Genomic DNA, 14,173 nt, shown 5'->3' with positions numbered 1-14,173 from the left:
AGTTCTCTAGATTTATTTCTCCATAAAGATTCTTCCTGAAGAAGAAGATTATCGAAATTGTGTTGGAGACTAAGTTCTTGATCAAAAGAGTGACATGAAGGCACAGACTGCTGAATAACATCAAGTTGACAAAGAGTGGAAGCAATCCGTTTTGGATATTCCCAAATTGAGTGGAATTCCAGATTTTTAGAGCCGCCTTAGTAGCTTTGAGTTTCTTAGAAAGGATGTAATCTGGTGAGCCATGGAACGACCTAACTCAAGCATTAGAAATAACCCAACTGCAAGAAGGGTCAAAGGTCCCAAATTCTTCAAATCTAAAGGGACGAGGAAGAGAGAGATCAGAGGCAGCTGTATCCAAGATAATTGGGTTATGGTCGGATGAGTACACAGGTAGATGTTGAACAGAGAAATGGGGAAACAGATGAATCCATTGAGAATTTGCTATGCCTCGGTCTAGACGTTCTTTAATAAGATGACGACCTTGCCTTTTATTAGACCAGGTAAAAGGATTACCAGAAAAGCCTAGATCAATGATACCAAAAGAGTCCAGAAAATTATGAAATGGGTTAGTCGAGGAGCATGCATAAGGACGACCACCATATTTTTTAGATTGGGAAATAATCATGTTAAAGTCACCAATGCAAAGCCAAGGCCCAACATACCCCTTACCCGCATCCAAGAGAGAATCCCAAAATCCAGATTTATTTTTATGAACAGGTGGAACATAAATGCAAGAGAGTAACCATGGATTATTTAGGAGGATCAGAGTAGCACCAAACATTTATTGTATTAACAGTGGTCGAAATACATTTTAGATCTACACCATTATGCCATGCTAACAAAAGCCCTCATTTAGTACCAGTGGGAGGAGCATGGGCCATAAAAAAAAAATGTAAACTATTGAGAACAACAACATGTAAAGGTTGAGTTAGTTTCAGACAAAAAGAGGATATCAAGAGAATGTATTCGAAGTTTATCCCTTAAGCTACGAATTGTAGTGGCACGAGATAACCCACTACAATTCCAGGCTAAAAACTTCATGCAGGGGGAGGTGGCCTCACCGGGCCAACCTCCAAAATCTCTAAATCAGCCTAATCAGAAGTAGCATAAGGGGAAGAGGGTTGAGTATCCATCTCATTTCCATGCACAACATCATTAAATAGCCTCCTTCTTCCACATAAAGCTTGATAAAAACAGCGTGAAATTGCTGGGGTAGCAGCCACAGAGGCAATTAGAGGGGTATTCCCTTCCAAACTAGAAGCAGGGATCTCAGCGGCCAAGGCAGAGGTGGCAAAAATATCAGAAGCAAAGTCCATAGCTGGTTGAGGCAGAGACTCCCATTTTTGTCCATGACTCCCGTAGAGAGGGCTGGCCATAAAGGATTGAATGGGTCCTCTAGGAGGGAGAGAGTCTTGGAGCTCAGTAAGAGAGAGAGCTGCCATTTCCAAGCTAGAGAGAGAACCTGTAGAATCATGTTGCGCATAACGAGTTTTCTTCAAATATGCAAGCGGGATGTCATTATCAGATGATATGAGCTTTGATTTTCCTTTGCCTCTAGCCGCAGGTGGAGTGGGTGGACTATTATCAATTGGTCGTATGGTCAAGGCAGTAGTAGTAGCATGGGGAATTTGGACAGATAGGCACGGTGGATCAGGAGAGGCAGGGGGTGAGACAATGGGCTAGTGATGAGAGTATGGTTGAAATCATGATGTTTGGTGTGGGTGGGTTACACTTTTCCGTGAGGGTGGGGCAGCTGTATTTTAGGTAATCTGCAGGTATGTGGGACTGATTGGGGAAGTGTGGCCTTGGGTGAGGGGATGGGTTAAACTGAATGGGGGAGGTTGGCCAAACAGGCTAGGGTTGTTTGAGTTCTGGGCCCAATTCGATAGGAATTCTCTAAGGAAAATGGGTTGAGTTGGGCGTGTGGGGTCTGCAGTGTATACATGGTTTGCAAGATATTTATGAGCTAGAAATGAAGTTGCTTCCAGCTGAGGGATATTAGGGTAGGCGTGGAAATAAGGGTGTTGGGATGAGGGATCATGTATTAAAGGATAGGGGCATGTGGAAACAGTAGATTGGGTTGGTAGGTGAGAGGAAGTACCTTTGGCTTCTAGATGACATAAAGATTGGGCGTGAGAGAAACTTTTCCATTGATGATGCTTTGTAGACACAATAGACAAACTTGACTTTGAGGGACTCATCAAGTCCACGTGTATGGCTGGGGTTACGTTGATGGAAGAGCTTGAAATGTTCATGGAAGCATGTGAGCCATCCATATTTGCAGACATGTGATGGACCATTTGAGATTGTTTTTGCCTTGGAGAAAGTTGCAAGTGAGTGGGCTCAACATTGCTTGGTGAATTACCAACAGATGCTACTGAAGAAATACCTGAATCAGAGTCCTCTTGATGAACTATAGAGACCATCCTTGGGCTGGTATATGTTGAAGTATGAAGAGAAATGTCATATTTCCCAGGAGGAATTAGAATTTGGGGAGCATGACAGACATTCTTCTTGTGAGCAATAAGACCGCAGAGAGTACAATAATCATCCAAACGCTCATATTTGAACTCGACCCAACAAGGTTCCACACTTGGGCGAGGAATATGGAACCCTGGAGCAAGAGGTAGAGAAATGTTGATTTCCACCTTGAACCGTATGAACTGACTGCAGATGAGTCCAATGGAGTTGTTATTATCTAACTCCAAAATTTTACCTATCCCTTTGCCAATCTTAATGGCATTCCTTGTGGTCATATTCTGATAGGGAAGATTATGGACTTGCACCCAGAATCGACAGAGGAGGAGCTTCACTTCATCAATAACAAGAGATGGAGACCAAGGTTGAAGTAGAAGAAGCGAGCCTTGGACATTCCAAGGGCCTTGAGCAATGATATTTGTGAAATGACTTTCTTGCGGAACTGTGAACAAATATTTGTTGGGAGCTCGAACCTCCATGGATAGAGGTGTTGCAAAACTGCACACAGATGATAGGTTGTATGAACATGATAGGTATTTTGAGGTTTCAAGGATAAAAGTTTACCAATAAACACAAAGCCCTCCTAACCAGTAGAATTACCATCATGCACTTTCAGCTGGTTCAGATTATCCCAGCCTGGAGCTTCAGTCTCAGTAATAAGAGCTTGGAGGGCATCTTAGGACATGATCGCATCTGCCATAAGACAAGGAAAACAAATGATAGAAGAAAAAAAAAAGACAAACTTTGGTATACGATGGGAAAATATAAAATATATAGAGTATGATGGTGTGGGGAAGGGATGGAGAGTAATGGAAAATAGGGAATGGAAACTTGGGAGAGGGATGTAGTCGAATTAGTAACTATCCATGAAGTAAGATAGGGAAAGCTCTAAGGAAGAGCGAGAGAGCTTTTTTCATCTTTAGAGTTAGTACTTAATAGTTAAGGACATAAATTTCATCCAAACTAGTTTAGAGGAAATATCCTTCAACCCATTTAAAATAGTACCAAGTATTTATAAACATTTAAAACGTTAGTCTAAATTAGGGAACATGATCCTCTCCAATCCATTTTGGATTGGAGAATATCCAGTTAATAGCTAGGATCTCTCTAGAGAGATCCTGAAGCCATAAATAGGAGATATGTCCATAAATAAAAAACAACAATAAAATATTATATATTTTTCAAACATAATTAAAAAAAAACAAAATTAAAAAATATATATATTAAAAAATTAAGGGGTGGCTGACCACCCTAGTTGGGGCTGGGGGTGGCCAAAGCCACCCCATATCCCTTGGGGGTGGTGCCAAATAAAAAAAAAAAAAAAAAAAAAAAATATATATATATATATATATATATATATATATATATATATATATATATATATATATATATATATATATATATATATATATTTAGCCCTTGGGGGTGGCCGATCCACCCCCAAGGGCGGAGCCATCCCAGACCGGTCCTTGGGGGTGGATCGGCCAACTCCAAGTGCCAAATTATTTTTAGTTTTTATTTTTTTGATTTGGTCCTTGGGGGTGGGCGGCCAACCCAATGGGTTGGCTGGCCACCACTTTATTTTTTATTATGTTTTTTTAATTTTTAATTATTTTTAAAAAGAATTTATAATATTTTATTATTATTTTTATTAATGGGACATATGTCCCATTTATGGCCCTAGGATCTCTCTAGAGAGATCTAAACCATTAACTGGGTATTCTTTTTGGATTGGAGAGGATTCGAATTCTTAAATTAATAAACTTCTATTAATGACCTTAAGAATTTAATGTTTGTTTTAAATGTTTATGGACACTTGGTACTATTTAAATGGATTGGAGGATATTTCCTCCAGATTGGTTTGGAGGATATTTCTGTCCAAGAGTTAATATCTTATTTTTGAGTAATGATATAAAGAGGATTAGAGTCCTTTCAAATGTAACGTAGCTTTTAAAATCATCATTGAATTTGAGATAGTTATTATTAAAATTTGATCTATGGCTAATTTTAAATGCCACATTACATTTGGGAGGAGTCTTCAGATTGAGATCCCCTAAAATTCTCCTTAAATTTGAGATTCTCAAGTTCATAAATCCTAGTCGTCCATCTCATCTAAGGATTGAGATTCCCTAAATACTCTACCCCTCTTTATATCATTACTGATAAGGCTAAAAGAGAGCTCCAACATATTGTCCTTACGTTATTCTCTGGAAAGGAAGGTGTCAGAGAGCAAAGAAGCAAGGGTTGGAGATGAGGGATCTCGTGGTGGTGCTCTTAGGGTTCTCTGTGGCTGTTGGTCATGCATCATCGTCTTCTTCATCTTCACCCTCTTTCTTTATTTCTCTCTCCATGTAGCTACAAAGTATATTTTGCAAATAGAGAGCTTGAATCCTCACTCCTAGGGTAGCCGTAGAGCACTGAAATTGGATATCATTGAAATTGGAGCAGTGGCTATAGATCATTGGAGCAATGAATTGAGGGTTTCAAAAATAAAACCCAATTTGTCTTTTTAGGGTTTGTTTGGGATTACAGTTTCAATAAATGCGATTTTAAAAATTGCGTTTTTGAAATCATTACTACTATTCAAAATCGTGTTTGGTAAAACATATTAAAAACTATTTTTTTATCAAATATTTGTTATTTGAAATCAAGATTTTGGTTTAAATTCGCACATTTTCAAATAAGCACCCTTAGTCTACTTATAGAAATTGCAGATTTTTTTTTTTTTTTTTTTTTTTTTTTTTTTTTTTTTTAAATCGCAATGCCAAATGCCTTACGTTTTGCGATTTCTTTTAAAAAAGCCGATTATCTTTGTGAAATCGAAATTTCAAACACTCCCTTATTTTTGTAGCACCTCTTTTGCGCCGAATACAAATGTGCATTATGATAGCCCATATATTTGATTTTCGTTTTGTGTTGTGTTTGATTTTGTTTTCATGAACTCTGCTTGATTTTAGTTTGTGGGTTTTGATGATTTAACTCATTTGTTGATTTAAATAGAAAAATAAAGGAGAAACTTCACTTACCCCCCTATACTTTCGCGCTTTTTGCAGACACCCTCCCATTGTTCAAAAACTCTCACTTTGGTGTATCAAACTTTTGTTTCATTCCAAATACCCCCTACCATTAGCTTTTGCAGTTAAATCAAATGGTAGATTTAGTAAAAGACCTTTATACCCCCAATTTTTTTTTTAAAATTCCAAATTTACCCTTATTTATAAATAAAAAATTATTATTATAATTATTATATTAAAAAATAATTAAAAAAAAAGTGACCCACCGGGGGTCACGGGGGCTCACATGCAGTCGAATTTTTATTTTTTTTATTTTTTTTTTATAATAATAATAATTTGACCCGTGGGTCACAATACGGGTGGGTTAGATCCACTGGTAAACCCACGGGTCAAGATTAAAAAAAAAAAAAAAATTTAATAAAAAATAAGGGCAAGATTGTAATTTTACACCCCTCCGTTAGGATTTAACAGAAAATCCTAACGGAATGGGCAAAGTGAAAGGAAACAAAAGTTGGATACATCAAAGTGAGAGTTTTTGAACAATGGGGGGTGTCTGCAAAAAGCGCGAAAGTATAGGGGGGGTAAGTGAAGTTTTCTCCTAAAATAAAGTTCATGTTAGGTTTTAGTGTTAGCCTATTCGGTGATCAAAACAAATGTTCTAAGTCATTAACACTTAATGTTTTTTCGTGGATGTAATCTAGAGTTAAATTATGAATATTTTTAAATTGCGTTAAGTTATTCGTCAACAAGAACATCACGATGTGGTTGGTCTAGAAGCACTCCAGAGGGCCTTGCTAACAACGGCGTCAGCAAGCTGTCCTAATGTGAGTGGTCTAGAGGAGCCACTGAGAGCCTCTTCTGCAAGGGTGTCAACAACACGTCTTGATGCAACTCGAGTAGATGACTTACTAAAGTGTCATTAGCAAGGCTGTCAGCAAACAAGTCCTAACTTGATGGATTATTGAATATCCATCGAGAGGTTTGTCAGCACCACGTCTTGACACCTTTGATATTTGGATGCTAAGACACATGAAACCCTAGAGGCATCTTATAATGCTTGAAAATAAATACATTTATTTATCACGCTTTATAAATCAAGACATTAAAATAAATCCAAATAAAAGCCATACACCAAGATTTTCAAAAACAACTTTGAAACCTTGACCATTTTCTAAATTCTAAAAGTTCGACATCCCATTGGAGTATTTGAAGTTAACCCTAGACGAACGTACAATGTATACCTAGAATGTTTGATCATGCTTGAGGAGCATTTTAACTTTTTAGTGACAATAGTCATTTTACCACTTCTCATGCCTATAAATAATATACTATTTCCCTCAGCCCATGTCCTTCATTTTTGCATTCCACCCTAAACCTAAAGAGAGAAGATTTTCAGAGAGAGAGAGAGAGAGAGATAATGATACTTGGTGAAGTTTCATCCTCAATAAGGTAACTCTTGAACCGAAAAATCTGTTTTTTCATAATATTAGTATACTAACCTTGTGGTTTATCATACATTTTGTGAGCCTTACCATGCCAAGTTAGGTTTATGATTTATCACGCCAAAATAAATCATATGAATGTATAGATTTATCTCTTTATATTCCTCTCTCTCCTATTCAGGTAATAAATGTCTAGATTTATATCTTTATATTTCTTTCTCATGCTTTCAAATCTGCATAAAAATGTATCCAACTAATAAATGTTTATATTCCTTCCCTTGCTTTTAAGTCTGCATAACCAAATCGGCTAGGACCACGCATAATAAAGCAGATGTCACTAGTTCGAATCCCCCTCCCCCCTCTTGTGCTGACATGTCAAAAAAAAAAAAAAAAAAAAAGAAGTCTGCATAACCAACAAATGTTTATATTTCTTTTTCTATTTATCTATTCTGTTTCCTTATGCAATATTGTTTCTTTAATTCATTTCGCCTGCTAGCTATTATGACCTTGGTATTTAAGCATTGGGAATCCTCACCCCCTCCCTTTTTTTTTTTTTTTTTTTTTTAATGATATCTCTTTCTCTTCGTTGATATAATAATCCAATGAACGACGAGAAAACAGTGCTTGGTGTCTTCTCTGTAGTCTCGGTGCCCTCCTCACCTTCCATGTCTCTCTTCCTCTTCCCCATGGTAGCAGTGCTCGGTATTTTCTCTGTAGTTTCTTCCAGACTTTGTTTCTAGTAGTTTTGTTTTATATATAGTTTGTAGATCTAGATCTAATTTTTTAAACTCAGATCTACTCATCTTCACTAGCCAAGGCAAGACTTCTCGAGGTTGTCTACAATATCGTGCTCCTCCATTGTTGCTTGTATTGAGAATTTTATTTTTTTGATTTTTTGTCCTAGTTTTTGGGTCGTGGATGTGAGTTGTTTTCCTAACCTTTTAGGTTGAAGAGGAATAGATCGGTGTGGGGGACTATATCTCATAGCCGAAAAATAAAGTTTGAGAATTTGAGCTACCCATGTCTTACTCTGATAAATCATGCCCAGAGCAGATCTGTTTCATAATTGTAATTGTATATGGGTTAACAGAAGTTGAAATCATAGATAACACTTGATTGTAAAAATTTTCTGATTTTATCTATGATTTTGTAACCTCATCGTTTTTGGCCATGATTTATCAGAGTTTTACACTATGTGATGTAAGAGCTTTATACTCTTGATATTTTGTCAATGAAATCTAACAAGATTCCTATTCAAAAAAGATATAATAATCAAATGGGACAAAATGCTACACAATACAATGCAAAAGATACAATATGAAACGTCCACAACCTAAACATTATCTATAACATACACAATAGCCTCTCGGGCTATTACAATCTTTGAATATCATTGTCCCCATCAGTTTCAAATCTGCAACAAATTTCTGCGAATCACATCTCTAGTTGCTTAGTGTAGTGGCCCAAAATAATTAACTAGACTTAAGACAGCTTGGTTAGGTGATTAATTAGAATTTGGGTCACTAGGGACAACTAGAGGGGCATTTTTGAGATTTCAGACCGCTTTGGCCGAACGCTCGAGTGGGGGACCACACGAGCGCTCGCCTGTCAACGGTACACGAGCGCTCGTGTACTGTTGGTCGAGCACTCGTTGATTTTTTGTTGACCAATGATTTTTGCCCGAATGTATTACCTGCAACCTAAAATCCCATTGGTAAACAATACATGAGCACTGGTGTACTGTTGGCTGAACACTTGTTGACTTTTTTTTGACCGATGGTTTTTTACCGGATGTATGACCTGCAACCTAAAAACCCCTGGGTAAACAGTACATGAGCGCTTGCTCTATAGTACGCGAGCGCTCGCACCTTTTTTGGACTTCTCTTGCAGCGCCCTCAGCCTTTTCCCCTATATATACCTACCCCCTCTCGACCCTTTAGCCTTATTTTAGCCTCTGATGCCCTCTAGAACTACTGTTTGAGTGTTGGTGTGAGCCTTGAGTGTTTCCTTGGTGTTTTTGGAGAAGAAGGAGGAGCTTCTTGAGGTTCTTGTTATGTTAAGGTAATTATCTCTCTCTAATGTTTTTTTTTTAGAAGTTATGTTAGCTTTGTAGTAGCTTAGTTGCTAGAAGCCTAGAAGTAGAAGTCTTGATCTTGTTACAAGCCTTTCCTTTCCATTAGACTTAATCTTATTGTATGGTGACGGTTTTTGGATAGGAAGTGTTAGAAATCATTTTTGTGGCCTTAGGACTAGTTGAGGAGGCTCAGGAGAGCATTGGACCAAATGAGGTTCTACCTGAACATCTCTGGCCGAACGCTCACCCCTAGGGGCCGAGCACTCACCTAGAGACGTTCCAGGGAATGCCATCTTGGCCTTAGGACTAATATTAGGTTTTCTATAGATTTAGAGAACCTGGAACCCTTGGAGGACTTTTCAGAGGATTTATACGACCCATGTGAGTTCTAACTCACATAATGCTCATCATTTCTTTTCCCGCATTACACGACTATTTGTGTACCAAACATGCATATTTACAACTCTCATGAAATACATTTTGTTGCATCATAAACTCTATCATTTGTGAAAATGTGCTACTTAACAAGATAATGACGATGAGACTTGTAAAAGCATGCATGTAAAATACGGACAAGACTAATTGTATCGTATGACATGGTACACCGATACGTGCGGGATAACAGCCATAGGCTTATTATACATGTTAACTTTATGGTCAAATGTGTGTGTTTATATGAGCCTTAAATCCAATTGTTGCTTTGTGATTGGCACAGCCTTAACATGTGGTCACTACATGACATACATCATTAGTAGTGTGGGGTCGAGCCACTAGTGCTTTGGACGGTAGCGTACAATATTCGGGGCACCGGTATTATATTACAGGGTCCCTCGGGACAGCGCCAACCCTGCTGAGAAATAGTAATATCTCAGGTATAGCATATTGTTGAACTATCACTGATTTTCATGATTATAGTATATACTATATCTATATTGCATTCATGGATAACTGTCATAACTAAAATGTCTCATACTTTACCAAACAGAGTTCATCACTAAATGGTATGGGTATTGTGTGCATTATTACTTACTAAGTCTTTGGACTTACCCAATTATTTTTTTCCCCCCTCATTATGTATAATTGCGCGGTTTAGCTAGCATAGTGGAAGATGCCTTCAGACTAAATAATGGTGGTGGCCCAGCATCTGATCCAGGTCATTTTTGAGGATATGGACCCGGTATGGCTGAAGTCCATGTGGGACGATGGAGGAACCATACGGGCAGAGATGATTGAGATCTTCATTATGTTGGCTTTACTTAAGGTTAGGCGTTGATTTTGTTATCTTATTTCCAAACAATTATTCTATGGGTTGTAACCTATTTTGTTGATCGGTCTTTGACCAGTACATTTTGAAAGATCTATCTATGTTATGGTGTTTATCTTTACTTTGGTGATTATAATTGTGGTATTTAGTTATTGCTTTCTATTCCTGTAGTTGAAGTCTTCCGCTGTATTCTCTCGTTTAGGAGGTTAAGATCCTTGAGTCTTGTCTCGTAAAGGATAAGATTGGGAGACGAACCATAAAGTCAATTACCAGTTAATTGATTTTCATGAGGTGTTACACCCGGTCATTGAATTAGGGGCTTTTTCATCTTCTCTACAAGTGCATTTCCAAATGCAATCCCCTTTAGTGCCTCTACTATAGTGACAATTCTTCTATATGCCTAAAAAATCCTCCGCATCGGTCAATGATTTACTTCCAGAAAAGAACCCTGACTCGAACATTAGAGACTCCCTGGTTTTGCTAGGGACTACCTTGCAGATGGAGCCTCAAACATTTGCGAGAGTTGGAAGAAAAAGCATATCCACTTCAAAGGTGAAGGCAATAATCTCGCCTGGGCCGGTAAGGGTACACCCCATTTAATGCATACGATACTCCCTTACTCAGCTACTTAAAATAGTGTTCGGGTATGCCTACTTGCCAAAACTCGCCATCTCCACATCAAAGGTGAAGGCAATAATCCCACTTGGGCCGGTAAGGGTACACCCTATCTAAATGCACGCGATACTCCCTTACTCGACTACTTAAAATAGTGCTCGGGTATGCCCACTTGCCAAAACTCGCAATCTCCACATCAAAGGTGAAGGCGATAATCCCGCTTGAGCTAGTAAGGGTACACCCTGCCTAAATGCACACAGTACTCTCTTACTCAGCTACTTAAAATAGTGTTTGGGTATGCCCACTTACCAAAACTTGCCATCTCCACATCAAAGGTGAAGGCAATGACTCCTGCCTGGGCTGACTAGGGTACATTCTGTTGGGTGCAAGAGGTACTCTTTTGCTTGGCCACCCAAACAGTGTTTGGATATGCCCACCCGCCAAATTCTCCATTTTACACTCAGAGGCACCAGAACGGGTATGTCCATCAAAAGTTAGGCGATTCTTGCCTACTTGGTTATCTCAACAACATGCTAGTAAACTCCGCAGCCATCGCGACCGTGCCTTCTCACCTAGGTTCATCCATATTTTAATTTTTTATCACTTTTTACAGCTAAAGCTAACTATGAACGTCAAAACAGCAGTTAAACAACATAAGTGGGAAAATGAGGTAAAACGTTATTGCAGTAATAACTCTAAAAAAATACACTACATGAACTGGTGTGGTTGTTACAAGTCAAGGAGAATCGTTAGGACCCTTCTCAAAATTTGATGGACCTTTTGGCTGAAGGTCCCATCTCAAAGCCAAAGGACCCTCTGCCGAAGGTCCCCTTTAAAAAACCGAAGGGCACTCAGTGCTTAGATGCCTATGATCCTACCTTCAACTTAATTCCCATTGGCCTATATATGTAGTCCAAGGGAATGAAGAATTACTTGAAATGGAAGTATACTACTTAATTCCCATTGGCCTACACAAATAGCCCAAGAGAATGTGGGACTACTGGAATGGGCCCCATGAAGAGGCTTATAAGACTAATTCCTATTGGGCCACTACTGTGACCCAAAGGAATGGCAAACTATTAGAATGGTCGGCATGAAGAGGTCCACAAGACTAATTCTCATTGGGTCACTACTTACTAGACTACTGGAATGGAAGCCTGCACTCCCACTGATCTAATGGACAGCCTGCCCAAACACAGCTTACTTGAAGCACACGTTCATATATAAGGATCCTATATGGAAAGCAACATATAATAGAAATTGGGTAAAGAAAACTTATTAAAGGGTGGCATAATTCATTACAATTGCCTTATGAATCACATGACATAAATGAAATTTAGCCTATATAATGCCGGTAGGAGGCTAGACCCACATATGCTCTTATGCCCTAATCTCCATTTTTTTTTCCTTCATTTTCACCTATATACTTTACTGACTTAGGCATCAAAGGTGGCGCTGCCGCTCCCCTCCCCCCTTTTGCGGTGCACTACTTTGACTTTTGTTGTCTTGCAAAGATCCTGAATCGAGGACTAAGCGTGGGTTGTCATTGGTTGATTTTATGCATTAATAGATTGCATTCAATAGTATTCCAATATTCATTTGGAGCAATTTGGACAAAACGTTTTCAAGGTTATGGCTATATGGTGATTAGTTTTGATGTTGATATGTTGTTTTGGGAGTTAGAGAGAGCACGTGAGGGGGAATTTTAGTTGATGGTTGATTCTCACATAAATAGTTTTATTTATGATTGACTTTGCCTTTGATAATTCCAGGTTTCCTTGTATATGATGAGTTTTCTTTGTGGTTTCCGAAGGCAGGTATAATATGCAACTTTTCAAATTCAATCAATGTCTAGCTAGTGGTCTTTTTGTTTTATTGTTTTTGTTTTTGTTTGTTTGTTTGTTTGTTTGTTTGTTTTTTTTTTTTTTTTTTTTTTTTTTTTTTTTCTAGTTAGTGGTTTGATATGCTTGGGTTGGGATTGTAAAAATATTATTGTTTACTTGCAACTTTTTGGTAATTGATTCTGTCACTGAATGACCAAATGGAGAATTTATTAGGTTTTAATGTCAACATATTTGGTGATCAAAATAAGTGTTGCAAGTCATTAACACTTGGGTGTTTTTGTGGATGTAATTTGGAGTTAAATTGTGATGATTTTGAATTGGCGCTAGCAAGGATATCTTGACATGACTGGTTTAGAAGAACTGTAGAGAGCCTCGTCAGCAAGGGCATTAGCAACACGTCTAGGGTTGGGCAAAAACCCGCCCAACCCGCCCTGCCCAAACCTGCCGGTTTTTAGTGTTTTTTTTTTTTTTTTGTGAATACGGGTTGGAAAATGTCCAACCTGTGCGGGTCGGGTCAGTTAGTGGGTACAATTTTTTAGAAGAGGCGAGTACCCGACCCGCCTGGACCAGTCCCGCCCTTATACTTAAAAGTTAAAACCCTAGATTTCCTAATATCCTTCCTCACCTTTCCTCTCATTCTTTCACACAAGCTGTGACTCTCCATTCTCTAGACCAAGCGCCGCTCCTTTCTCACTCTCGCCGGCGGAGGATCTCTTGAACGGTTGAACCATACCGCTCCTTTCTTTCTCTCTCATAGTCCTATCGATCTCAAGGTTTCTCTCTCATCTCTCTCTCTTTCTCTAGGAAGTGAACTAAAGTGCTCTCTCTTTATCCCTTTTGGCTCTCATAGACTCACAATGACCTTCGTCAAGCTGCGTCTAAGTCTCACAATTGTCACAGTCTCACCCCTCGGCATCAGGTAAAGAAATATCATCTTTGGTAAATTGGTATGATTAGAATTTTAGTCTGATTTGTTGGGTTGGGTTTTTGGTTTGTGAGTAGGGAAAAGATTGATTATGCTGTACTGATTACTGATTAGGTTTTTGGTCTGATTTTGATTATGAAGTATCGATTAGGTTTCTGGTTTGTGGTCTATTTTGGGTCTAATTTTGCTGGTTTGCTGATTATTTAACTTGGGTTGGTTTTGCTAATTAGTTAATTTTGCTGATTAGTAAAAGGGCCAACTCTTAATGATTTTGCTGGTTTGCTGATTATGCAGTACTGATTAGGTTTCTGGTATGTGGTCTGTTTTGGGTTTGATTTTGCTGATTTTGCTGATTATTTAACTTGGGTTGATTTTGCTAATTAGTTAATTTTGCTGATTAGTAAAGGGCCAACTCTTAATGATTTTGCTGATTAGTTGATTTTGCTAATTAGAGCAGTAAAAGGGCCCAACTTTTAATGGATGTAAATGTCAATTAATTATTTGTTCCCTATTTTAT

This window comes from Corylus avellana, chromosome 5, assembly GCF_965113065.1.
Source record: "Corylus avellana chromosome 5, dhCorAvel1.hap1.2, whole genome shotgun sequence".
NCBI classification, from domain to species: Eukaryota; Viridiplantae; Streptophyta; class Magnoliopsida; order Fagales; family Betulaceae; genus Corylus; species Corylus avellana.
The sequence above is the reverse complement of the archived record's forward strand: the minus strand, read 5'-3'. Positions refer to the sequence as shown.